A 26555-nucleotide genomic window follows, 5' to 3' on the forward strand; every position below is an offset into this window, starting at 1 on the left:
ACATGTTTAAAAGATTTCCATGTCTTGCAGAAAGAAAACACATGAAATTTTCAGCTGTTCATGACCCATTTAAGCATAGCATAGTTATTTCCTTTTACTGTTTAACACATTAAAATGAATTTGATCTGCAAAATAAATCAACCACAAATGCAAAAGAAGTTGATAAAGCAGTTCACCCCCTCCAGGGTTACGTCTGCTGGGTCCAAAGCTCCCAACCGGGCTTGTCCTTGTTTTTATTAAATGCTCAAATTGAAAATACAACTGAATAGAAGAATCTACAGGAGAAATAGATGGTAAAAATTGATTCAGAACACTTGAATCCTTCAGGATTGACTATTGGATCACCTCCAATGGATACCTGCAACCCTATCCAGTCTTCACAAAACTGGGCCCTGGTGGCTCCTAGAACTTTCACGGCTCCAAAACCTCTGCAAATGACCTTAGATGGATGTAAGACCTACACCAGTGGCTTCAGAAGGTCGAAAATACCCAAAATCAAAAAAAAAAATCGTCCAAAACCAACTTTCCTAGCCAAAGTTATGGCCATTTAAAGTTTCTCCAGTTTGCCCCTAGAAAAACTCCAACTAACTTTAGTTAACTCCAGTTAGTTCTGCCAATTATGGTGGGTCCGCCAAATTTGGTGCTCCTGCCAAAATTCCGTCAACTTAACTGCAATTACATTTAATGTTTGGTGGTTGCCTCGGATTTCGTGCCTGGCGGAATATTCCTTTTTTAATTTTTTTTGAAAAATTAAAATTTCTAATGTTATACACAAATTCTTCTTTTTGCCATAACTTCCTCATCCGGGGACCATTTTTTGAACCGTTTGCAGCGCCGGAATCGGGAAGACGAGCAATTTCCAGTCATTCAACTTTGAACCAGTTCTAAGCACTTTAAATTTTGAGCATTTTACGACACTTAGGACATGAGCACCTAATCATGAACAGACTCATCGGATTCACGTTCAAAGAGAGTAGGATTGATTAGATTCAGATTCTGATCAATCACTTCATCAACTAGCAGAGAATTGGGAGAAAGATTTTGGTAACCAACTAGAAGTCGTGACTGAGAAGTTGTAAGGTTTCGAACAATTTTGAGGCTTCATCCGTATAAGTAAAAAGGTGAATAGGATGATTCATTTCACATAAATTACAAGTAAATTTGACTTTACCCTTTTTCCCATGGACCTTACTATCACTAGTTGAGGGTTTTTTACCAGCATGATCTCCAGAAGTTGACGACAAAGGCCGATGTGAGCCTGTGGACCACACTTCTAATACCTTGGGAACTCTGGGACAATCTCTAAGAAGGTGGTCACCCTTACATAACATGCAATGGAATTTAACTTCACGGGTTTGATTGGAATGTTTCTCAACGTCAATCGCATTGGTAGCAATGGTTTCTCAGCTGTCCCCTGCTTATTTTTCTTCTTCTTCTTATCCACCTAGTTACTAACTTGCAGGCTTTCACCAAACGTAGAGGAAGAAGACCGAACAAGAGAAGAAGGAAACGGGTCAACTTTAGGATCAACTTGAGGTTGATATTGTTCAGGTGGAGGAGAACATCGATGAGAAGCATCTTGCATATTCAGAACCATAGGGGTCGAAAATAACCAAACTAGCAAACCAATGGTGAATCCGGGAAGGGAAAACGTTTCCATATAAGGAGCGCCAATATTTCCAAAAGAAGGCAAAGGGCTAAGATTCTCGTCAAAAGGATTCCTTTGATTGGTAGACTTCGGAACTATTACCATTAGTCTCAACCTAAGATCCATTGAGGAGTTATTTCATGAAGAGGATGTTGTTATGTGGTCAATCAATTGATTTTAGAAATTAAAGACACAAACAAAACAAAGGGGTAACTAGGAATAAAGGTTTACCAAGCAACCGTAAATTGCAATATACACCTTGGCGAACCAAGTACTTAACGTATGTGCAGGAAATCTCCTTGAATGTTGTGTTCATTGTATCACAGTATACAAGGCGGCCGACTCGGTTACCTATGGATGGATATAAACCTATAAGGGTCTCCCAAAATATACTCGGCGATATGTGGAAGTGTAGTCTGTAGTTGTGTTTTCTAATGCATAATCATTTGATGAGAGTGTTACCATATACTTTTCATGTGTGGAGTGCCATTTGATATACCCGAAGGTATGTGGAGAACAATCTGATACACTTACATACGTGGAACGGGATTTCACCCTCGGGATGTAAAGCTGGAAAACAACAACAACTCCTACGTTTAATGATGTTGGAAAACGTCTCTAGCCTAGACCTCTATGTGCGTCGTTAAGTTTCAAATGTTGCTTAGGTTAATTGAGATGAATTTTAATGTTTATCTTCAATCAAGTTTCAATTTTAAGGCTCAAAATTTGATGTCGCCTGAAAAAAAACATATGATGCAACTAATATGACGAAAATAACTCTTTTCATTTTCCTTTTAATAATGAAAGGCCTAACTAAGTAGGGGAAGAAGAAATCAATCAACAATTCAACAAACAAGTGATGCAATAGTCGATCTCTACAACTTCACTTTTCCTATCAGAATCAAAGCCCTATATGCAATGCATGATGCATAAGATTTTTTTTTGGATTCTTCTTAATTTTCAAATGATAACTAAGATATTTGTCTAATCATTTATAAAATAAAACTATTCATAATGATGTCCAAAACACCAATTATTTCAAGCACTCAATGACTAAACAATTTAGTTTGCTAATGACCTAATGACAAGAACAAAGGAAAATCTAAACAAATTCCTATAAAAGCCACTTAAAAACAAAAGAAAACCAAATGGAGGCTTATGAGAGACCAAGGCACACTCAAGGACACAAGGAGGACCAACTAGGACAAATTTAATCAGAGAGAAAATCACAAAAGGAGACATTTTTCCTCAAACTGGGACCATAGTAGGTGTTGAAAGGGCCAGGGTGCATTGCAATGTAGGAGAAGAGAAGGCTAGGGTTCACTGGAACACACTATCTCTATAACAGAGGGTGTGGTGATCATGGAAAGACAAGTTCCGACATAAAAAATGCAACTAAATATCAATGAAAGGTCTTCTTAGGTCTGATCAAGATCCAGGAGGAGAAGGGGGTTCCAGTATTTACCACTATATCTTGTTCCTAGATGATAAAAAAACATATAGGGGTGGTATTTTGTGATCATAACATAGGAGGAGGAGGGTTTCATACTAACTATTTAGGTCACGATGTGAAAATATTACTCTATGGTGAGTTACAATTCCTTTGTATCTACATTTTTATAATTGAAGCAACAAAAGAAGATTATAGGCCTCACCATATAGCTATATTTTCTTGTATATTGGGTCTCCCAAGATAAATATGGTCGTTCATTTAAATGGATGGTGTATTTGAGTTTCCATTGTTTCCATTTATTATTTCAATTATTTCACATATTTGAGTAAAGCTAATAGTTAATTAATATGTTATCTAAAGAAAACTACTTTGCATCATTTAAGATTTCAAAATATTATAGAATTGTTATGATGAATTATTCAAGCAAAATATCCATGATAGAATATAGATCAAATTTCTACTATACAAAACCTACTCATAGCGTATGTATCTTGCTTGGATGTAAAAGAACCCCAACAATAACCTTGAGGACTATTCTTGGTGTGGGCTTAAGAATTTTTTTATTTATTTGGGACTAGTGTTTTTGTTTAATCATGGTGTTTGTATCCCTCTAGTAAGCTAGATATGTTCTATAAGGTCCCTGAGTGGTGCTCAACAACATGTTCATGACACTATAAGCTGACAAACCTCATGGGTTGTACGTGTTGTTCATGGTGCTTAGCTCCAATAAGCTTCGTTTATAAAACATGAAGCTTATTTTGTTACCTTGACCTTGGTTATACCTGAAGACCCATTCTTGGTTCACAACTAAGCTAGTCATGGCATCCACATCCACTTGGAGGTATATAACACCCTATAGAGGTCACATATGGTGTTTAAGGATTATTTCATGGCACTTAATCCTGAGAAGTAAGGTTTGGGTCTAGAGGCTCTTATCTCCTTCTCTCAATTATGGTTAAGGACCTAAGATCCATCTATGATGCCCAAGACCTCATAATGGCACCCTTATTAAACTCATATGCCAAAGACTCCTTGGGAAGAGCTCATATCACAATTTTGGTGTTGTTAGTGGTGCTTGAGGTTGAGAAGTTATAATTTCGTGCTTAAGGCTCTCAATTTCCCCACTTAATCATGTTTAGGGTCTAAAACCCATTTCTAGTGCATAAATCGTAATAATGGCACATGTATCCCACTCCATGGGTTGCAAATAATCCATTCAAAGAAACCATGTGTTGGTTTAAGGACTTGTTTAAATATCTTGAGGCTGAGAAGATTCAAAAATATCCTAGACATTTTTTTCCTTCCTAAACCTTGGTTAAGGACTTGTGACCCATCCTCAATACATAAAACCTCTTAATGACATCCATATCCAACTATGATGCCAAAGACTCTTAAGGGAGTTCCTTGGTTGCATTTTGTAGGAATTGTTCATGGAAATTGATCCTAAGAAGCTAATTTAGGACCCAAGGCCAAAGTGTTTTCCTCCCCTAAACTTGGTGTTTAATCTCTAGAAGTTTCATTTAGGGTTTAAGCCCTTTGTTCTCCCTAGTTATGTTTATGTCTTTAAACCCTTTTTCATTGCACAAAACCTACTCATGGTGCTCATATCCCACTCGAATTTTAATGAACCTCAACGATGAACTCAAAAACATTCTTGGTGTGGGTAAAAGACGCAATCCTATTTATGGTTTGTGTGGTGGTTTAATCATGGTGCTTATATCCCTTTAGTAGGCTAGATGTACCCTATATGGTTTTGTGTAGTGGTTTGAGGATTTAATCATGACATTATGTAGCTTGAGAACCTTTATGGGTTGTAGGCGTTTTTCATGGTGCTTGGACCCAAAGAAGATTCATTTAGGGTACAAGACCCTTATGATTCTCCCTGAACTATGGTCAAACCTTGAGGACTTATTATTGGTTTATAGCTAACTTGTTCATGTTAACCATATCTCGCTCAGAGTTGAACAATACCCTTTAGTAATCATATATGATGTTTTGAGGACTCATCCATAATGCTTGAGTTTGATAAGAAAATAATAACATCAGAAACACTTCTTCCCTCCATGGAATATAATCAAAAGAACTCAAAACCCAACAATAAAATGTGCATTACGTATACATAAAGATTAATAAAAATGTGTATACATTTCTATGCTATATGCACATTCCTAAAAATTTCAAAAGCCATGTACTTTCTGTTAGGTTCCTATGCTAATAGGTATCATTTCTCATGATTGACTATGGAAGTGCCAAATATGATTACCCTTTCCATGCTGCAAAGGTTCCATATTTTGTATATAGAGAAACAAAATTAAAAAATGTAAAGAGCGTATGCCCTAAAAGAAAAATCAAAGGGCAAGAAGAATGAATTGGTCAACAAAAGAAAAAGAAAATGAACCCCAAAGAAAGACCAACAAAGTGGCCAGTCAAAATGCCACTACTATCTTATTTGTGCAAAGTAAGTTCAAAAAGTGCAAACACTGTTTCATCACATTTAATGGATGGCCCAACAGTTCAATCTGGGCCATTCCATATTTAAATTTCCTGCTGTAGAATAGAGAATGAAGGACTGTCCAAACAGTTCAAGCTTGGCAGATGAGTAGACAGGTAGAGAAAAAAAGGAGCCCAACTGTTTAATCTGGGCCCTTGGAAGAGATAAGGGTAGATTTAGATAGGAAGGCATTCAAAAGAAAAGAGCTAAATCAGGGTTTGCAAATTCAAGTGCACCCAATCAAAAGGAAGAAAAAATGGTAGGAATTGTAGAATGGGTAAGTAGATTGGAGTTGCAAAAACAAGTCTATCAGCAGTGTCATCTCTTTCAATATGATCTACCTCATGGATGTCCCAAGTGCCATGGCCAAGGTATGATGATAGTTCACATTTTGCATGGCTAACTTCCATTCTCCTCCCTCACAACAAATGTTCACTAACATCCCTTAAAGAGATTGGGATCTGCCCAAACTCTTAACTTCACTCCATTTTTAGAAAAACTTAACTGAAACTTCAGGTTTGCTTAAGAGCTAAAAGACACATTTCTTGTGTAAAAATGATCATTCCGTACTCCTTTCATTTCCCTATGCCTAAGTTTTCACTCTATAGACTTAGCATTTATTTCATCTAATTTCATTCCATATATTCATATTGACATCTTAACATATTATATAGCTCCTTTATCAATATCCCCACCCCTATTTTACAAAAAACTATATAAAAACCCAAAAAGTATTTAATATTCCCACCATGGCACCTATAGCCATATTAACAGTTTCGGGAATTATTAAGTCCATTTGGGACTTTAATAAGAACCCTTCTGCATTCATAAACCTCAGGGTTTATTTAACCTCTGGTTGAATAAATAACCACGCTAAACCCTCCCACCCATACCATACATTAAAACTTCGGTGCGCATGTAAATACCTTGGGGTTAGTTTGACATTTGGCTAAACTAATAACCATATCCACCCGCATAACCACAAAAAACCCATAAATCCAAAGTTTTAAACCCCCGCAACATTATAAAATGTTAAAATATGGGCGGGTCCCCGCGCCATATCGTACTGTCACCTACCCTTCCCGTCGACCCTCCGATCTGGCGCTGTAGATCCGACGGCCCACGCTGATATCAGAGCCGCCCCGCTGTACGAGAGTTAGCTCCCGATGGAAAGTGGTTTTTCCGTCGTACACAGGGACACGTGTCCCATTTCTATTGCATCGGGCCTGCTCTGACAGAAACTGCCCCCGTACCAAAAGCGGTCCGATGCAAACCATTTACCGCCTGTTCTCCCCACCGCGCATGTCATACACCACACCAGTGCCCGCGCTACTATACAGTCCGCCATGTCCGCCCCGTCACCCATCCACGTCAGCTGCCACGTTACCTTCCGTACCATGCTACAGGACAAGGTGACGTCATGCTGACGTCAACACAAAAATCGCCAAAAAGTACAAAAAACCCAAATTTTCATTAAAAGTCACGAAAGTGATGTTTTTTGTTTATTTTTATGCGACCAATAGTGGAGAACATGCATGAGAATTACGTTGAATTCACCATTTAACGTCCCAGTCTACCACCCAGGCGCGTTCATACTGCAGACCTGACTCCCCCAGCTCACTCTGCAACTGCATTCCGTAGCAAAGTCTCGTAAAACAGGGATTTACCCATCAATCACCCGTAAACCCTGTTTTTTACATAATTTCTCTGTAAAAGATCACCAAGACAACTAAATTCAACTCAAAGACACTATTGCCCGCAAGCTCCTGCGCTCTGTCTCACTGTGTAACCATATTTTCGGGAAAAACCTGCTAATACCGTGACCCTCTGATAAATTGTCCATTAAAACTCAAAGTCGAGCTCCTGTCCGCATGCAAAACCGCCAAAAGCACCTATGAAAGTCGTGCTCTTCCCACTGTTTTTAAGCTTCCTCGTTAAAGAACCTTGCAGACTTAGTATTCCCTTTGAGTTTTACTCAGTAAGCCCATTTTCATATAAAAACTCAAGTTGCAAGAATTCTTGTTAAAAAGCCCTCTGTTAGAACTCTGTTTCCTATTGAGACACAGACTCAAATCCAATAATAAGCACAGTGAATCATGGAGGCTCCAGTGGCCCTAAACATTGCACCCTTGAATGCACCTCATAAGCAGTTGGAGTGGTTACCTCTAGCTGATAGGGATTTTCAGATTGATGACATGGAGGGTCAAAAGCCTCACCTACAGGATTTTTGTGAAATAAGGAATAGTCACAAGAACAACATTGACATATTTAGAATCTGGGAGTCTAATATGCCTATATACTACCTGCCTTCAGTCCATGTCTTCCCTGACCTCATCCATCAATGTTGTGCTAATTATGAGCCTTCTCAAAGGGCAGTGATGGACCCTACTAGAAATGCCCTCTTTTATATCACCCCTCAGTCTATAAATGAGATGTTTCACTTCAAGCCAGCTCAAACTTTGGTCCCTCTCACCATGAAAAATTTACTAGACCAAGCCTCCAAGTTGTCCTCTGCAGAAGTTGACCGAATTGCCAAGCTGTTTATGCCACTTGCTACTCCAGATACAAAATTCCCTATCATCATGCCTAGTTTAGTGAAGTTGGAAAAATGCTCATAGACATGATTTCCTACATTCTGGGATTTAGAACAAGTGAAGTTGTAGATGAAACTGTCTTTGCTTTGATGGCCATATTTGCCCCAGGACAGCCCCCTGCTGTCAAATATGATTATGCCACCTATATAGCTAACAAAATTCATGAGCAGTTCATGAATTTAGAAAGAGAGAGAGTTTTCAAATACACTGCATATATATACCATTTAATGATGTACTACCAGCCTGATAGTTTCCCAGTTCCCCTTAAAAAATTGGATCCTAAGGCGAAGCAAATGTCTGTAATATTCTGGTCCCCAGTGTTCCATCATGTTAGTAGCTCCCCATATACATATTGTGAGTTTATTGACCTCTTCATATATCTAGCCACCTGTTTATTATCAATAACTCCTCCTGCCAGGCTCTCTGCTGAAATGCAGAAAATATTACACCTCTCAAAGGAATATAGCATTGGTGATTGGTAATTTTACCAAAACCATACAGTGATCAGGATCTATGGCTATCAAATGGCTCCCTACAAACTGCAAAAATATGTCCCTATGAGACTCTTTGCCTTGGAATATTACCGGCAGTTTAGTAGTTCAGATTTGACCCATTTCTATGGTGCTAGGAAAAAAGCACAGCTCAAGATAAGGCACCAATTGGGCCCTTTTATCTTCAAAAAAAGGGAAGAAGCATGGAAGGAAGCTGACACCATTCTGAGAGACAAACTTAAGCTGAAACAAAGTTTTCTTTGGGCACCATATGAACCTGAACATTTCATATGCTTTAGGAGAGTCAAACACAAGCTTACAAGATATGTGCACTATAGTATCCCTCAAATTGAACAATATGCTAATCAACAGGAGTGGATAGAAGGCACACTAGTCGAGGAACTTACTGAAGAAGAAATATTAGAAAAAGAAATGAAAGAGTTTGAAAAGACACTTGACCTAGACTCTGTTGGACAGGTGTTTTTCACATCTCCTCGACACCTTGGAGCAAGCACATCATCTGCCACAACTTCCCAACAACCTGCCCAAGAAAGTGCTCCACCTGCAGGGACATCTAAAGGCAAGGAGGTGCAGCATTTAGAGCAACAGGAGACAATGGCAGATCGAACAGATGTAGCAAAAGAACAAGGTCAAGGGCAAGCCCCTACAACACAAGCAAAAGCACCTAAGGTCCCTGTCTTACAAACTCCTCTCAATGAGGAACGAGCATAGAAAAGGGACAGGCAGCAAGAGACATCCACAGGGGTCTCCACAGAATAGCAAGGAGAGAAAAGGCAAAGGTTGAACCCCTATTCTGAGGAAGAATTTACCAAGGAGACAACAGGCAATCAAAGAGGTGAGGAAACAACCAAGCAGCGGATTCCTCCAAGCATGGAAACATCAGCTAGTTCCTTTCAGAAGGAGCAAGAGAGACAACAAGGTGTGGAGGTTACCTCAACCTCCACCAAGTAGCAGAGCAAGCAAGTCTCTGACATAAACAAGGCATTCATAGAAATCAAGGCCGGAAATGAGCCGATAAGATTCCAGCTCTACAACCAGTTACTAAGAATGGCTCCCACTAATCAGAAGAGGCTAATGGCGGCCTATGATATCCAAGAAGGGAAAATGACCCTCAGTCATTTCAGGCCTATAGTACAACAGCCCCAGTCAGCTGCTGATTATATCAGAACCAATCTGGAAGTCCTTGCTAAAGACATCCACCCAATGGACCAGATTGAGTTACACAAACAAACTGGAGAAATGGTGTACTCCACCTTGGCGGATAAAGCAATATTGGCCCACAGACTGCAGAATTCACTTCACAACACTTCTGCCCAATTGGAATTGGAGAAAGCTTCATCACAAGCCAAGGACAATAGAATCAAATCCTTGGAGGAGATCATTATGGAGCTGGGACATGATCCCAATGATCCCAAGGGCGTGCAGGCTTTAATTAAGAAGAAAGAAGAAGACATAGCAGCCCTTAGAAAACAACTCAGGCTGCCACCTACAATTCATCCTCAAACCACAGAAGTAGCACAACAAAAAGAAGAGGAGGATGTAGTAAGTTTGCTTATGAGGATGCATAAAAGATTGATAGAAACAGAGAGTGCCTTGGAGGCATCACTACAAGGAATATAGGGAGAGTTGGCCTCTCAGCCAGCTCAAACAGCTTTAACTCTTGGAATTGCTCCTCCTACAGTCACCACAGCAATCCCTCCCACTGATCCAACACCAACAACAGGTACCTCAGCTCCATCCTCAACATCAGCAACGGTTACAGCAACAACTACAGCAGCAGCAGAGCAAGAGGCCAGCCTAGGTATGGAGGAGATGATGAAAGAAATAAAGGCTCTGGAACTGCAGATGGTCGAATTAAAAGAAGCCAAAGAAAAGCTGGCCAAAATTGAGGTAAGATATGACAAGTCAAAGATGGATGTGGCTGAGAAGATAAGGGAAGTAAAGGTCTTAGAGAAAAGAATAAAGGAGCTGGAGAAGGACCTTACTTTAGATAAAACTCTAGCTGAAATCAAGAAAATTCTATGGGCCAAAATTGGCCAATCCATTACTGACCAATGGAAATCAATTCAAACCATACATGAGCAAATGCAATTGATAGGCTTAGCTCAATTTGAGACTCAAAAAGCTAGAGCATCATTGGGGAATATGCCTGAGCAAGCCAATAGAATGATTCGATTTTTGAACACTCATACCAAAGAGCAGTTGGCAGCACTAGGTATCAGGAACAGGACAGACACTATCTTGATAGTGAAAAAGGTGCTGACCCTAAGGAATTTTGTACAGACTCTGGAAAGAAAATGCCAAGAAATGCAGGCATAAATAAATGACTTCAAAATAAAGTTTGCAACATTACAGAGCAAAGGGCTACCCAGTTTATTAACCAGCGCTGGAAGACTGCTATCACATGAGCAGTATGCCAACAGGGTAAATAATTATGCCTCCAATCAAATTACAGCATCCTCAAGCACCTCAGAAGAAACAGGGCCTCCTTCTGGACAGAGTCTTTATGACAAATTAGAAAATCTGTTCTACATTAAACATGAGATAAACCATCTTTTTGAAGTCCAACCCAACTTTTATAGATACACTGAAGCTAATGAAACACTAATAAAAATACAAAGACATCAGTTGCCTATAGAGGACTGGTGGCAAGGAATGCTGGAGATATTGCTCAGGTAATTTTGTTTTCATTTTTTTTGGTTAGCCACAGGTAAGCAAATATAGAGGCATGGTCCACCTGTCCAAGAGTGAAAACAACAGAAATAAGAAGTCAAATTATGACTACAGCTCGTTAATGAAAACTAAGCACTGATGACAAGGCCAGGACAGCAACACAGCAACATAGCAACATCAAGGTAGCAAACGCAGAGTAAAGACGTAGCTACCAGCCGACTCACTCAGTCAAAAAAGTCAAATATTTCTGACAAATTGGATAGCCAGCACATCCACGTTTACTGCAGCAATTATTTCCCTCATTTACTTCTTCTAAAGAGCTGGTAAAGGAAGTTATGGCTTCAGAACTTATCTTCATGATATTTTGTATCTCCCTTCTGATATAAATACCTCCCCATAATATGAATTTGGGGTTGGTTATTTTCTCTCTGGACTACGCTGTAAATTTTGAGACTCTCTAATACAAAGGTTGTTGAAGTTCATTGTTGCTAGACCGTCTGAATGTGGATTTGATGTTCTGGGAACTGCTACAAAATTCTTGTGTCTTTCTATGGATCAATAAGTTGCTCAAACCTGTGTTTATGTTTTCTGTGTCTGCAAATTTCATACATGTTTCATGATCTTAGTAACAGAGAAAGAGAATAGCCCAGAATTTGTTTAAATACACTCTATGTTCAATCTCTGCTATTAATTATGTTTTCTTCAGAATTAGTCATAAATATGAATTCTTAGCTGCTCATGTTTGCACTAATTCTTTCATATTGAATACTATTTAGGAATTCTTAACTGCTCCTTGATAATATTCACTCACCTTCCCTCTGCCAGCATGATCAAGGATTCTTGACTGCCCTTCATCCACTGGCTTACACTCCATAAACTTCCAGATCTTAAAATTGTTCCAAAGTTGCCTATCTTGCTCTGTATCATCACCCTTTACCAAAGAAGCACCTTCAGCAGTACACCATCATAGACCCCATTTCGCAATGGTATAAACTATTTTGGACTTGCATCCCAGCTCTATTTGAGATCACTATCCAACAAACTAAAAACCAAACTCTGTGCATCATAACTAGCCTAAAATACTTCAAAACAAAGCTAAATTACAAAGAGAGAGCCCTCTCTGGTTGCAGATTGGCTAGAAACTATAGCTAAAAGATTGGTTAGTGGTTACCTCGGCCGTATTCCCTTCTGGAGGCAGGGAACAACCTGAGTGATAACATCATTGGCGACTCCACAGGGGACTGAATGTCTATTTGTAACTGCTGTCTATTTTCTAAAGCTACAGATGGAGCCTGAAGTTAGTCAGGTAGCCTTTGAAACTGTCTTTTCTCTACATTTACAGGAGTAAATAAAAGCTGCTTCAGTCAATCTCCAGTATAGTTTTAGGCTCTAAACAGATGTTCCAAAGATTTGATCAGTTTCACTATCTCAACATATTCACAGGAAGCCCAAGGCCTCCTATATTTCAAAGAATTTCCTGTAGAATATTGTCAAAGACTGTGATCTTTAAAACATTCCCAGAAAATACCTAAAAACAAATTTAGAAGCTGGCTACAAAGAAGAAAAGTCGGTACACCAGGTCAAACCGAGATCCAGATCCTCTAGCTATTTTTGAAAATCCCAACTTAATTTCTAAGACCCTTAGAAAACAAGAAAAACTAGAAAAATCTGTTGATTAGGACCTTGACATACTTCAGCAAAACCCTACAAAATCTGAGCTTACAACTGGGAGAGCAACAATCCTTTCTACAGCCTCTCCTAGTTCCTCATCCACGCCTCAAAGTATCCTTTCCACTCCCTTATCCACTGCACATATTTCCACTCCCGTCCCTACTGTTCCAGATGTCTTATTCCTTCCTGTTGTCCCATTTATCCCTGTAAATATGGCAAACTGTTATGCTCCTCTTCAGTTGCCTGGAAATCTAGGGCCTATGCCTCAGGATTATCAGAGAAAAATCACATATTTTGATGGCACTGGCTCCTATACAGCCCAAAAACACACTAAGAAAATGCAAGATTATTTTGAGAATTATGAAATTGATGATGATGATGTGAGAATGAAGATCTTTGTCCAAAGTCTAACTAGTGATGTAAGGATTTGGTTTAGAGCACTTGCTGCAAATTCTATAGCTGATTCAGAAGCTCTTTATCAATCCTTTTTAAATAGATGGGAGAAGAAGAAAGACCCTTTACACATCTTAATAGAATATGACAATTTGAAAAGAGGCCCACAAGAAAACGTCCAAGACTATTGTGCTAGATTCAACAATGTCTATAATTCTATTCCTCAAAACCTTAGGCCTCCACCTGATTTAGCTTTGATCAAATTCCCTGATGGATTTGATTCTGACATGGCATATCAACTAAGGGAAAGAGCCCCTCCAAGCTTAGAAGACATGTAGAATATAGCAGTTAGTGTAGAGGCAAACCTGATTGCTAAACGAAATAGGGCAAGAGCTGAAAGAAGAACAACTTTCAAAGAAGAGCCTTCAGCATTTGAACAAAAACTGGATGCAATCATCAAAGGTATGGACAGACTTGGAGATAGAGTGGAAACTATTGAAATGAAATCATCTTGGGAAGGTCAACCAAGTAATAATGCAAGAAACCCAAACTTTAGAAAAAATCAAAATCCAAACGTTGGAAGGGCTGCCCCTGACCAGAACATCAGACCTCCATTTCAAGAAAACTATGCAGAAGCCTCAACATCTAGTGAACCAACTGAGGACACCCAAATCAATCTAATGGGGTTAAACAGTGAGCAACAAATCTTCCTAACCCAAGATGACCAAGAAGCTCATAATTTTAATCAATTTCAAACCAAATCCGGAGAGTCATTTGATTTCAGAGAAGGGTATGATGCAGCGGTCTATGAGGTTCATAAACAGTACAAATTAAGAAGCAGAACCATAGATGTGCCTGAACCTGCCAAGTTGAAGGATACCAAGCAGCCAAAGAAAACAAAAGATAAAGCTGTCCTGATAGAATTCCCAGCTAGAATAGATCCCAACCTTAAGGAGGCCACTGTGGAGGACATATCAGAGATATAGCCCTCTAAAAATCAACCATACACACCCTCTACTCAGAAAGAAAATGTAAACTGTCCTCCTAAAAATAATTTCAAAACATATTTACCTCAAAACAACATTTACAATGAAGAGAAGGTCACTGAAAATACAACAAAAAAGGAAAACTTTGCTAGTTACAACCCAAGAATACAAATGGAAAAACCTTTTAACTTAGAAACAGAAATTGGCAAGCTGAAAATAGTTATTCCTCTGTCTGAATTGGCTAAACATGAAATTTACAGACAGCAAATCAATAGGTCACTCCAAATATCAGAGAATAGGGATGCAGTCAATGTTCTAGATGATCAACCAAAACTGATTTTTGGTCCCGAAGTCAATGGTAAAATAGTAGATGGAGGAGTTCCTCCATTCTATGTGAGCTTAAACATTCATGACAAAGTGCTACACAATGCAATGTTTGATTCAGGAGCCTCCCATAACCTAATCCCTAAGTCTATGATGGGAAGACTAGACCTAGATATCACAAGGCCATACAAAGACTTGTTCTCATTTGATTCCAGCCAGGTCAGGTGTCTGGGCCTAATTAAAGATCTTTGTGTATCTTTGGTCCAATACCGAGCCAAGACAATCTTGATGGATGTGGTGGTAGCTGATATTCCCCCTAAGTATGGCATGCTTTTGTCCAGATCTTGGGGTGCAAAACTCCAAGGGTCTTTGCAACTAGACATGTCCTATGCCACTATTTCAGTCTTTGGCCAGCCAAAGAGATTATACTGAGAAACATTAATGAAATATGTGGTGAGCCGTCAAGAGAAACCCCAAAACTTCCCCATTTATTCTATGCATTCCAATTTGGATTCACTCATTTTATATAATGCTGAGATTTGTCCCAAAACTGATGTCAAACTGCTAGAAACAGCACAAACAGAAAGCATAAATGAACAATCTAGTGCCCAAGATCAAAAAAATCTTGATGTGACTGATACAACAAAGGAAATTGACATATTATATGAGTTACAAGAGCCAAATCTGCCCATTGAACAAGCTTCCAAAGCTCTTAAGGCTAGTCATAACCAAGAAATCTTATGGTACTTAGAGTTTGATGGCTCAGTGAACAAATTAGGAGCAGGGGCAGGGGTTTGGATACACAACATGCAAAATGACCATGCTGAAGGTCATGCATATAGGTTAAATTTCAGATGTACAAACAATATGGCCGAGTATGAAGCCCTTTTGTTAGGACTCAAACTGATCAAAGGTCTAGGTGCAACCAAGGTTTCAATTCTAGGGGATTCAGATTTGATTATCCAGCAAATGAAGGGAAATTTTGTTACAAATGATCTTAGGTTGAGGGCTTACAGAGGGGCAGCCAGTGAAATACTTAACAGTTTCTCAGAATCTCAGCTCACCAAAATTCCACGAAAGCATAATTTACATGCACATAGCTTGGCAACTTTTGCCAGCACTTGAAAGCTACCATCTGAGCCCAACCACCACTTCACTGTTGAAATCAAACACAGACCTGCTATCCCAGATAATGTCAAAAATTGGCAGGTCTTTGAAAATGATACACAGATAAATAATTTCCTCACTTTGAAAGAGGAATTCTCAAGTATAAACATTGACACAAGCACCATGGATGATCAACAACAAATAGACAAAATTGAGCAAAGTATATCAGCTAAAACAACAAATCTGATTTTGCACCCAACAACTTTTGATGACAAGAATTTACAAGAACTGAAGCAAACAGACCTTGATGAAATAGCTGAGGCAGAATTTGAAGTAATTGAACTAAAGGATAATTTTCTACCCACGGGCTTAACTCCTTTGGAGGACATATTTGATTCAAATGACATTCCTAGAAAACCAAAGATGCAACCTCTCAATGCAGAAATTGAGGACTGCAACATTGGAACCACAGAAAATCCCAAAATGATAAAACTATCCAAAACATTGCCTGCTGATCAAAAGCTAAAATACATTGAGTTGTTTAAAGAGTTCCAAGATGTCTTTGTCTGGAGTTATGAGGACCTGAAGTCCTATGATACTTCGGTCATCCAACATACTATACCTTTCAAAGAGAATCAAAAACATTTTAAACAAAAGCTCAGAAGGGTGAATACTATCCCCCTACCCTTGATTGAAAAGGAAGTTAAACGAATGTATGAAGCTGGAATCATTGCACCTATCAGGTTCTCAGAATGGATTTCAAATCTAGTGCCTACTAGGAAGAAAACGGGAGAGATAAGACTGTGTGTTGACTTAAGAAATTTGAACAAAGTCTCTCTCAAAGACCACTACCCCTTACCAAAAATGGATCATATCCTACAAAGGGTAGTGGGAGCCTCTAGGATCTCATTGTTAGATGGATTCTCAGGATTCAATCAGATTTTAGTCCACCCGGATGATCAAGACAAAATTGCCTTTACAACACCTTGGGGAACCTTCAAATATGTGAAAATGCCTTTTGGACTCAAAAATGTAGGGGCCACATTTCAAAGAGCAATGGACATAGCCTTTACCAAAGAGATCCATGATTTCTTAGTCATATACCTTGATGATCTCACTGCTTTTTCAAAGTCAGACTAAGAACATTTAGAACATTTGAGGCAAGTATTCCTGATTTGCAGAAAATATGGCATATCATTGAACCCAAAGAAATCACTGTTTGGCCTAGAAGAAGGCAAACTCTTAGGTCATATAATTTCAAAAGATGGCATTAGAATTGACCCGGACAGAATTCAAGCTATTCTCCAAGTGCCTCATCCAAGAAACATCAAAGAACTACAAGCTTTTTTAGGAAAGATCAATTTCCTAAGGAGGTTCATTCCCAATTTGGCCGAGCTGATAAGACTGTTGAATAATATGCTGAAGAAAGATTCTAAAGTCAAATGGAAAATGGAAGCTAAACAAGCCTTTGAGGATATCAAGACAACTTTAACAAGAACACCAGTCCTCACAAGCCCCAAGTTTGATAGAGATTTCATGATCTTTTCTTTTGCATCTGAGCATACTATTGTTGTTGTCTTATTGCAAAAAGATGATCAAGGGTGTGAGAAGCCCATTTCTTTCTTCAGCAAAGCCCTTAGAGATGCTCCCCTAAAATATCAGATCATGGAAAAGCAAGCTTATTCCCTTGTGAAGGCCATCAAGGATTTCAGAGTTTATATCCTATACTTACATGTGATAGCCTATGTTCCAAATGCTATGGTTAAGGACATTCTAACTCAAGAGGGAATTGAAGGTAAAAGGGGTAAATGGATAGCCAACATCTTAGAGTATGACATTGAAATCAAGCCTACAAAACTCATAAAAGGATAAGGGTTAGCTAAATTAATGACTGAAACCAATTTCCAAGCCGTTGACATCAATGAACTGGATAACGAGCAGGAGATGGCGACTCCATAGATCAATCAAACCTTTTTACAATCACCTTGGTATGCTGATATATGCTTTATATTATTAAACCTGCAAGCTCCTCCAGCGTTATCCAAGACTAAAAAGAGATTCTTGAAAATGAGGCATCAAAGTTTTGTATTATAGATAATGTGTTGTTTTGGAAAAACCATGAAGGTATTTTTCTAAATTGCCTAATTCAGGATGAAATTGACAATGTACTCAAGGAATTTCATGCAGGGGACTGTGGAGGACACTTGTATTGGAAGTCAACGGCTGATAAGATTCTAAGAGCTGGTTTTTATTGGCCCTCCCTGTTTGCTGATGTGAAAAAATTTGTAGTTTCATGCCATAAATGCCAAATCTTTGAAGGCAAGAGAAAGCTGTTACCTTTGCCCCTCAAACCCATTTCAATCGAGAGACCATTTCAACAATGGGGTTTAGACTTCATTGGAGAAATTCATCCTTCCTCTTCTGGCCAACACAAGTGGATTTTGACTGCCACATACTACTTTACCAAATGGATAGAAGCCATCCCTTGTAGGCAAGCAAATGCCTCAATCATCATGCAATTCTTAGAAACCAACATCTTGTCTAGATTTGGCTGTCCATAAAAGATTATTACTGACAATGCTACTGCTTTCAAATCCAAAAGAATGATCAATTTCTGTCATAAATACCAAATTACCTTGGGCCACTCCATAGCCTATTACCCTCAAGGTAATGGCCTAGCTGAGTCCTCCAACAAAAGCCTCATCAACATCATCAAAAAGGTCTGGAGGAGAATAAGAAGAACTGGCATAAAAAGATTGTGAATGCACTATGGGCAGACAGATTGACCACTAAAAGATCTATTGGAACCAGCCCATATGAATTGGTTTATGGCATGGAGGCAAGATTCCCTTCATCTTTGGGAATCCCAGTGATAAAGTTGCTACAAGAAATACAAGAAGAGCCTAATGATATTCAGAGAAGGATCAATCAAACTATTCACTTGCAACAAACAAGGGAAGAAGTATATCAGAGAACCCGGGTTCTACAAGATAAACTCAAGAAGATCTTTGACAAAAGAAAAAAAGTTGAAGATTTCTTCATAGGAAACAAAGTGTTGAGGTGGGACTCTAGGAGGGACTCTAGGAGGGAAGACAAAGGAAAGCATGGCAAATTTGATTTCCTGTGGAAGGGACCTTATATTATTCAGGCTGTACAAGGTAAAAACACCTACTTTTTGAAGAGTGTGGATGACACAGATGCTGAGGAGGGCCCAGTCAATGGGCGAATGCTCAAGCATTATTTTGATTCTCTTTGATCAACATAACACAACTCTATATTGTACATAAATAGTTGTCTTTCCGGCAGTTTTCATTTACAACAATTTGCAGCAGATTTTGAGGAAAAAGTCAAGGAATTACACCACCTTTGGTGTATATTTTGATTTACCAGAAGAGATCAAGAAGAAAACTTGGGAATTATAAAGATGATGATAAATACTCAGACAAACCAGCAAGAACAGAGTGGTAATTTTGTACAGATCAGCTCATGACAAGTGCACACATGCTACAAAGGTTCAGATTATTGGTTTCCAGGAGAAGGAAGTTTCAAATTCCAGCAGCCAACTGACAATAAGGCCATCTGACCTGGTGTTCTTGGCTTTTCACCTGGAAAAGCCATCCCCAAGTGGAGCCACTGTTAGGTTCCTATACCAATAGGTATCATTTCTCATGATTGACTATGGAAATGCCAAATATGATTACCCTTTCCATGCTGCAAAGGTTCCATATTTTGTATATAGAGAAACAAAATTAAAAAATGTAAAGAGCGTATGCCCTAAAAGAAAAATCAAAGGGCAAGAAGAATGAATTGGTCAACAAAAGAAAAAGAAAATGAACCCCAAAGAAAGACCAGCAAAGTGGCCTGTCAAAATGCCACTACTATCTTATTTGTGCAAAGTAAGTTCAAAAAGTGCAAACACTGTTTCATCACATTTAATGGATGGCCCAACAGTTCAATCTGGGCCATTCCATATTTAAATTTCCTGCTGTAGAATAGAGAATGAAGGACTGTCCAAACAGTTCAAGCTTGGCAGATGAGTAGACAGGTAGAGAAACAAAGGAGCCCAACTGTTTAATCTGGGCCCTTGGAAGAGATAAGGGTAGATTTAGATAGGAAGGCATTCAAAAGAAAAGAGCTAAATTAGGGTTTGCAAATTCAAGTGCACCCAATCAAAAGGAAGAAAAAATGGTAGTAATTGTAGAATGGGTAAGTAGATTGGAGTTGCAGAAACAAGTCTATTAGCAGTGTCATCTCTTTCAATATGATCTACCTCATGGATGTCCCAAGTGCCATGGCCAAGGTATGATGACAATTCACATGTTGCATGTCTAACTTCCCTTCTCCTCCCTCACAACAAATGTTCACTAACATCCCTTAAAGAGATTGGGATCTGCCCAAACTCTTAACTTCACTCCATTTTTAGAAAAACTTAAGTGAAACTTCAGGTTTGCTTAAGAGCTAAAAGCCACATTTCTTGTGTAAAAATGATCATTCCATACTCCTTTCATTTCCCTATGCCTAAGTTTTCACTCTATAGACTTAGCATTTATTTCATCTAATTTCATTCCATATATTCATATTGACATCTTAACTTATTATATAGCTCCTTTATCAATATCCCCACCCCTATTTTACAAAAAACTATATAAAAACCCAAAAAATATTTAATATTCCCACCATGGCACCTATAGCCATATTAACAGTTTCGGGAATTATTAAGTCCATTTGGGACTTTAATAAGAACCCTTCCACATTCATAAACCTCGGGGTTTATTTAACCTCTGTTTGAATAAATAACCACGCTAAACCCTCCCACCCATACCATACATTAAAACTTCGATGCGCATGTAAATACCTTGGGGTTAGTTTGACATTTGGTTAAACTAATAACCATATCCGCTCGCATAACCACAAAAAACCCATAAATCCAAAGTTTTAAACCCCCAAAACATTATAAAATGTTAAAATATGGGCGGGTCCCCGCGCCATATCGTACTGTCACCTACCCTTCCCATAAACCCTCCGATCAGGCACTGTAGATCCGAAGGCCCATGCTGATATCGGAGCCGCCCCGCTGTACGAGAGTTAGCTCCCGATGGAAAGTGGTTTCGCTGTCGTACATGGGGACACGTGTCCCATTTCTATTGCGTCGGGCCCGCTATGACAGAAACCGCCCCCGTACTAAAAGCGGTCCGATGCAAACCATTTACAGCATGTTCTCCCCGCCGTGCACGTCATACACCACGCCAGCACCCGCGCTACTGTATAGTCCGCCGTGTCCACCCCATCACCCATCCACATCAGCTGCCACGTTACCTTCTGTACCATGCTACAGGACAAGGTGACATCATGCTGAAGTCAGCACAAAAAGCGCCAAAAAGTCCGAAAAGACCCAAATTTTCGTTAAAAGTCACGAAAGTGATGTTTTCTTGTTTATTTTTATGCGACCAATAGTGGAGAACATGCATGAGAATTACGTTGAATTCGCCATTTAACATCCCAGTCTGCCACCCAGGCATGTTCATACTGCAGACCTGACTCCCCTAGCTCACTCTGCAACTGCATTCCGCAGCAAAGTCTTGTAAAACAGGTATTTACCCGTCAATCACCCATAAACCCTGTTTTTACATAATTTCTCTGTAAAATATCACCAAGACAGCTAAATTCAACTCAAAGGCACTATTGTCTCCAAGCTCCTGCGCTCTGTCTGACTGTGTAACCGTATTTTCGGGCAAAACCTGCTAATACCATGACCCTCTGATAAATTGTCCATTAAAACTCTAAGTCGAGCTCCTGTCCGCATGAAAAATTGCCAAAAGCACCCGTGAAAGCCGCACTCTTCCCATTGTTTTTAAGCTTCCTTGTTAAAGAAACCTGCAGACTCAGTATTCCCTTTGAGTTTTACTCAGTAAGCCCATTTTCATATAAAAACTCAAGTTGCAAGAATTCCTGTTAAAAAGCCCTCTGTTAGAACTCTGTTTCCTGTTGAGACACGATTCAAATCCAATAATAAGCACAATGAATCATGGAGGCTCCAGTTGCCTTAAACATTGCACCCTTGAATGCACCTCATAAGCAGTTGGAGTGGTTACCTCTAGCTAATAGGGATTTTCAGATTGATGACATGGAGGGTCAAAAGCCTCACCTACAGGCTTTTTGTGAAATAAGGAATAGTCACAAGAACAACACTGACATATTTAGAATCTCGGAGTCTAATATGCCTATATACTACCTGCCTTCAGTCAATGTCTTCCCTGACCTCATCCATCAATGTTGTGCTAATTATGAGCCTTCTCAAAGGGCAGTGATGGACCCTGCTGGAAATGTCCTCTTTTATATCACCCCTCAGTCTATAAATGAGATGCTGCACTTCGAGCCAGCTCAGCCTTTGGTCCCTCTCACCATGAAAAATTTGCTGGACCAAGCCTCCAAGTTGTCCTCTGCAGAAGTTGACCGAATTGCCAAGCTGTTTATGCCACCAGATTGCTACTCCAGATACAAAATTCCCTATCATCATGCCTGGTTTAGTGAAGTTGGAAAAATGCTCATAGACATGATTTCCTACATTCTGGGATTCAGAACAAGTGAAGTTGTAGATGAAACTGTCTTTGCTTTGATGTCCATATTTGCCCCAGGACAGCCCCCTGCTGTCAAATATGATTATGCCACCTATATCGCTAACAAAATTCATGAGAAGTTCATGAATTTAGAAAGAGAGAGAGTGTTCAAATACACTGCATATATATACCATTTAATGTTGTACTACCAGCCTGATAGTTTCCCAGTTCCCCTTAAAAAATTGGATCCTAAGGGGGAGCAAAGGTCTGTAATATTCTGGTCCCCAGTGTTCCATCATGTTAGTAGCTCCCCATATACATATTGTGAGTTTATTGACCTCTTCATATATCCAGCCACCTGTTTATTATCAATAACTCCTCCTGCCAGGCTCTCTGCTGAAATGTAGAAAATATTACACCTCTCAAAGGAATATGGCATTGGTGATTGGTATTTTTACCAAAACCATACAGTGATCAGGATCTATGGCTGTCAAATGGCTCCCTACAAACTGCCAAAATATGTCCCTATGAGACTCTTTGCCTTGGAATACTACCAACAGTTTAGTAGTTCAGATTTGACCCATTTCTATGGTGCTAGGAAAAAAGAACAGCTCAAGATAAGGCACCAATTGGGCCCTTTTATCTTCAATAAAAGGGAAGAAGCATGAAAGGAAGCTGACACCATACTGAGAGAGAAAATTAAGCTGAAACAAAGTTTTCTTTGGGCACCATATGACCCTGAACATTTCATAAGCTTTAGAAGAGTCAAACACAAGCTTACAGGATATGTGCACTATAGTATCCCTCAAGTTGAACAATATGCTAATCAACAGGAGTGGATAGAAGGCACACTAGTCGAGGAACTTACTGAAGAAGAAAGATTAGAAAAAGAAATGAAAGAGTTTGAAAAGACACTTGACCTAGACTCTGTTGGACAGGTGTTTTTCACATCTCCTCGACACCTTGGAGCAAGCACATCATCTACCACAACTTCCCAACAACCTGCCCAAAAAAGTGCTCCACCTACAGGGACATCTAAAGGCAAGGAGGTGCAGCATTCAGAGCAGTAGGAGACAATGGCAGACCAACCAGATGCAGCAAAAGAACAAGGTCAAGGGCAAGCCCCTACAACACAAGCAAAAGCACCTGAGGTCCCTGTCTTACAAACTCCTCTCAATGAGGAAAGAGAAAAGAAAAGGGACAGGCAGCAAGAGACACCCACAGGGGCCTCCACAGAACAGCAAGGAGAGAAAAGGCAAAGGTTGAACCCCTATTCTAAGGAAGAATTTACCGAGGAGATAGCAAGCAATCAAAGAGGTGAGGAAACAACCGAGCAACGGATTCCTCCAAGCATGGAAACATCAACTAGTTACTTTCAGCAGGAGCAAGAGAGACAACAAGGTGTGGAGGTTACCTCAACCTCCACCAAGCAGCAGAGCAAGCAAGGCTATGACATAAATAAGGAATTCACAGAAATCAAGGCCAGAAATGAGCGAGTAAGATTCCAGCTCTACAACCAGTTACTAATAATGGCTCCCACTAATTAGAAGAGGCTAATGGCGGCCTATGATATCCAAGAAGGGAAAATGACCCTCAGTCATTTCAGGCCTACAGTACAGTAGCCCCAGTCAGCTGCTGATTATATCAGAACCAATTTGGAAGTCCTTGCTAAATACATCCACCTAATGGACCAGATTGAGTTACACAAACAAACTGGGGAAATGGTGTACTCCACCTTGGCGAATAAAGTAATATTGGCCCACAGACTGCAGAATTCACTTCACAACATTTCTGCCCAATTGGAATTAGAGAAAGCTTCCTCACAAGCCAAGGACAATAGAATCAAATCTTTGGAGGAGATCATTATGGAGTTGGGACATGATCCCAATGATCCCAAGGGCGTGCAGGATTTAATTAGGAAGAAAGAAGAAGACATAGCAGCCCTTAGAAAACAACTCAGGCTGCCACCTACAATTCATGCTCAAACCACAGAAGTAGCACAACAAAAAGAAGAGGAGGATGTAGTAAGTTTGCTTATGAGGATGCATAAAAGACTGATAGAAACAGAGAGTGCCTTGGAGGCATCACTGCAAGGAAGACAGGGAGAGTTGGCCTCTCAACCAGCTCAAACAGCTTTAACTCTTGGAACTGCTCCTCCTATAGTCACCACAGCAATCCCTCCCATTGATCCAACACCAACAACAGGTACCTTAGCTCTAGCCTCAACATCAGCAACGGTTACAACAACAACGACAGCAGCAGCAGAGCAAGAGGCCAACTTGAGTATGGAGGAGATGATGAAAGAAATAAAGGCTCTGTAACTGCAGATGGCCGAATTAAAAGAATCCAAAGAAAAGCTGGCCAAAATTGAGGTAAGATATGACAAGTCAAATATGGATGTGGCTGAGAAGATAAGGGAAGTAAAGTCCTTGGAGAAAAGAATAAAGGAGCTGGAGAAGGACCTTACTTTAGATAAAACTCTAGCTGAAATCAAGAAAATTCTGTGGGCCAAAATTGGCCAATCCATTACTGACCAATGGCAATCAATTCAAACCATACATGAGCAAATGGAATTGATAGGCTTAGCTCAATTTGAGACTCAAAAAGCTACAGCATCATTGGGGAATATGCCTAAGCAAGCCAATAGAATGATTCAATTTTTGAACACTCATACCAAAGAGCAGTTGGCAGCACTAGGTATCAGGAACAGGACAAACACTATCTTGATAGTGAAAAAGGTGCTGACCCTAAGGAATTTTGTACAGACTCTGGAAAGAAAATGCCAAGAAATGTAGGCAGAAATAAATGACTTCAAAATAAAGTTTGCAACATTACAGAGCAAAGGGCTACCCAGTTTATTAACCAGCGCTGGGAGACTGCTATCACATGAGTAGTATGCCAACAGGGTAAATAATTATGCCTCCAATCAAATTACAACATCCTCAAGCACCTCAGAAGAAACAGGGCCTCCTTCTGGACAGAGTCTTTATGACAAATTAGAAAATCTATTCTACATTAAACATGAGATAAACCATATTTTTGAAGTCCAACCCAACTTTTATAGATACACTGAAGGTGATGAAACACTGATAAAAATACAAAGACATCAGTTGCCTACAGAGGACTGGTGGCAAGGAATGCTGGAGATATTGCTCAAGTAATTTTGTTTTCATTTTTTTTGGTCAGCCACAGGTCAGCAAATACAGAGGCACGGTCCACCTGTCCAAGAGTGAAAACAACAGAAATAAGAAGTCAAATTATGACTACAGCTCATTAATAAAAACTAAGCACTGATGACGAGGCCAGGACAACGACACAACAACATAGCAACATCAAGGCAGCAAACGCAGAGTAAAGACGCAGCTACCAACCGACTCCCTCAGTCCAAAAAGTCAAATATCTCTGACAAATTGGATAGCTAGCACATCCACGTTTACTGCAGCAATTATTTCCCTCATTTACTTCTTCTAAAGAGTTGGTAAAGGAAGTTATGGCTTCAGAACTTATCTTCATGATATTTTGTATCTCCCTTCTGATATAAATACCTCCCCATAATATGAATTTGGGGTTGGTGATTTTCTCTCTGGACTACGCTGTAAATTTTGAGACTCTCTAATACAAAGGCTGTTGAAGTTCACTATTGCTGGACCATCTGAATGTGAATTTCATGTTCTGGGAACTGCTACAGAATTCCTGTGTCTTTCTATGGATCAATAAGTTGCTCAAACCTGTGTTTATGTTTTCTGTGTCTGCAAATTTCATACATGTTTCATGATCTTAGTAACAGAGAAAGAGAATAGCCCAGAATTTGTTTAAATACACTCTGTGTTCAATCTCTGCTATTAATTATGTTTTCTTCAAAATTAGTCATAAATATGAATTCTTAGTTGCTCATGTTTGCACTAATTCTTTCATATTGAATACTATTTAGGAATTCTTATCTGCTTCTTGATAATATTCACTCACCTTCCCTCTGCCAGCATGATCAAGGATTCTTGACTGCCCTTCATCCACTGGCTTACACTCCATAAACTTCCAGATCTTAAAATTGTTCCAAAGCTGCCTATCTTGCTCTGTAGCATCACCCTTTACCAAAGAAGCACCTTCAGCAGTACACCATCATAGATCCCATTGCCCAATGGTATA

The sequence above is a fragment of the Pinus tabuliformis genome, chromosome 1_2 (genome assembly GCF_031772625.1).
Source record: "Pinus tabuliformis cultivar Carrire ecotype Pingquan chromosome 1_2, CPIR1, whole genome shotgun sequence".
NCBI classification, from domain to species: domain Eukaryota; kingdom Viridiplantae; phylum Streptophyta; class Pinopsida; order Pinales; family Pinaceae; genus Pinus; species Pinus tabuliformis.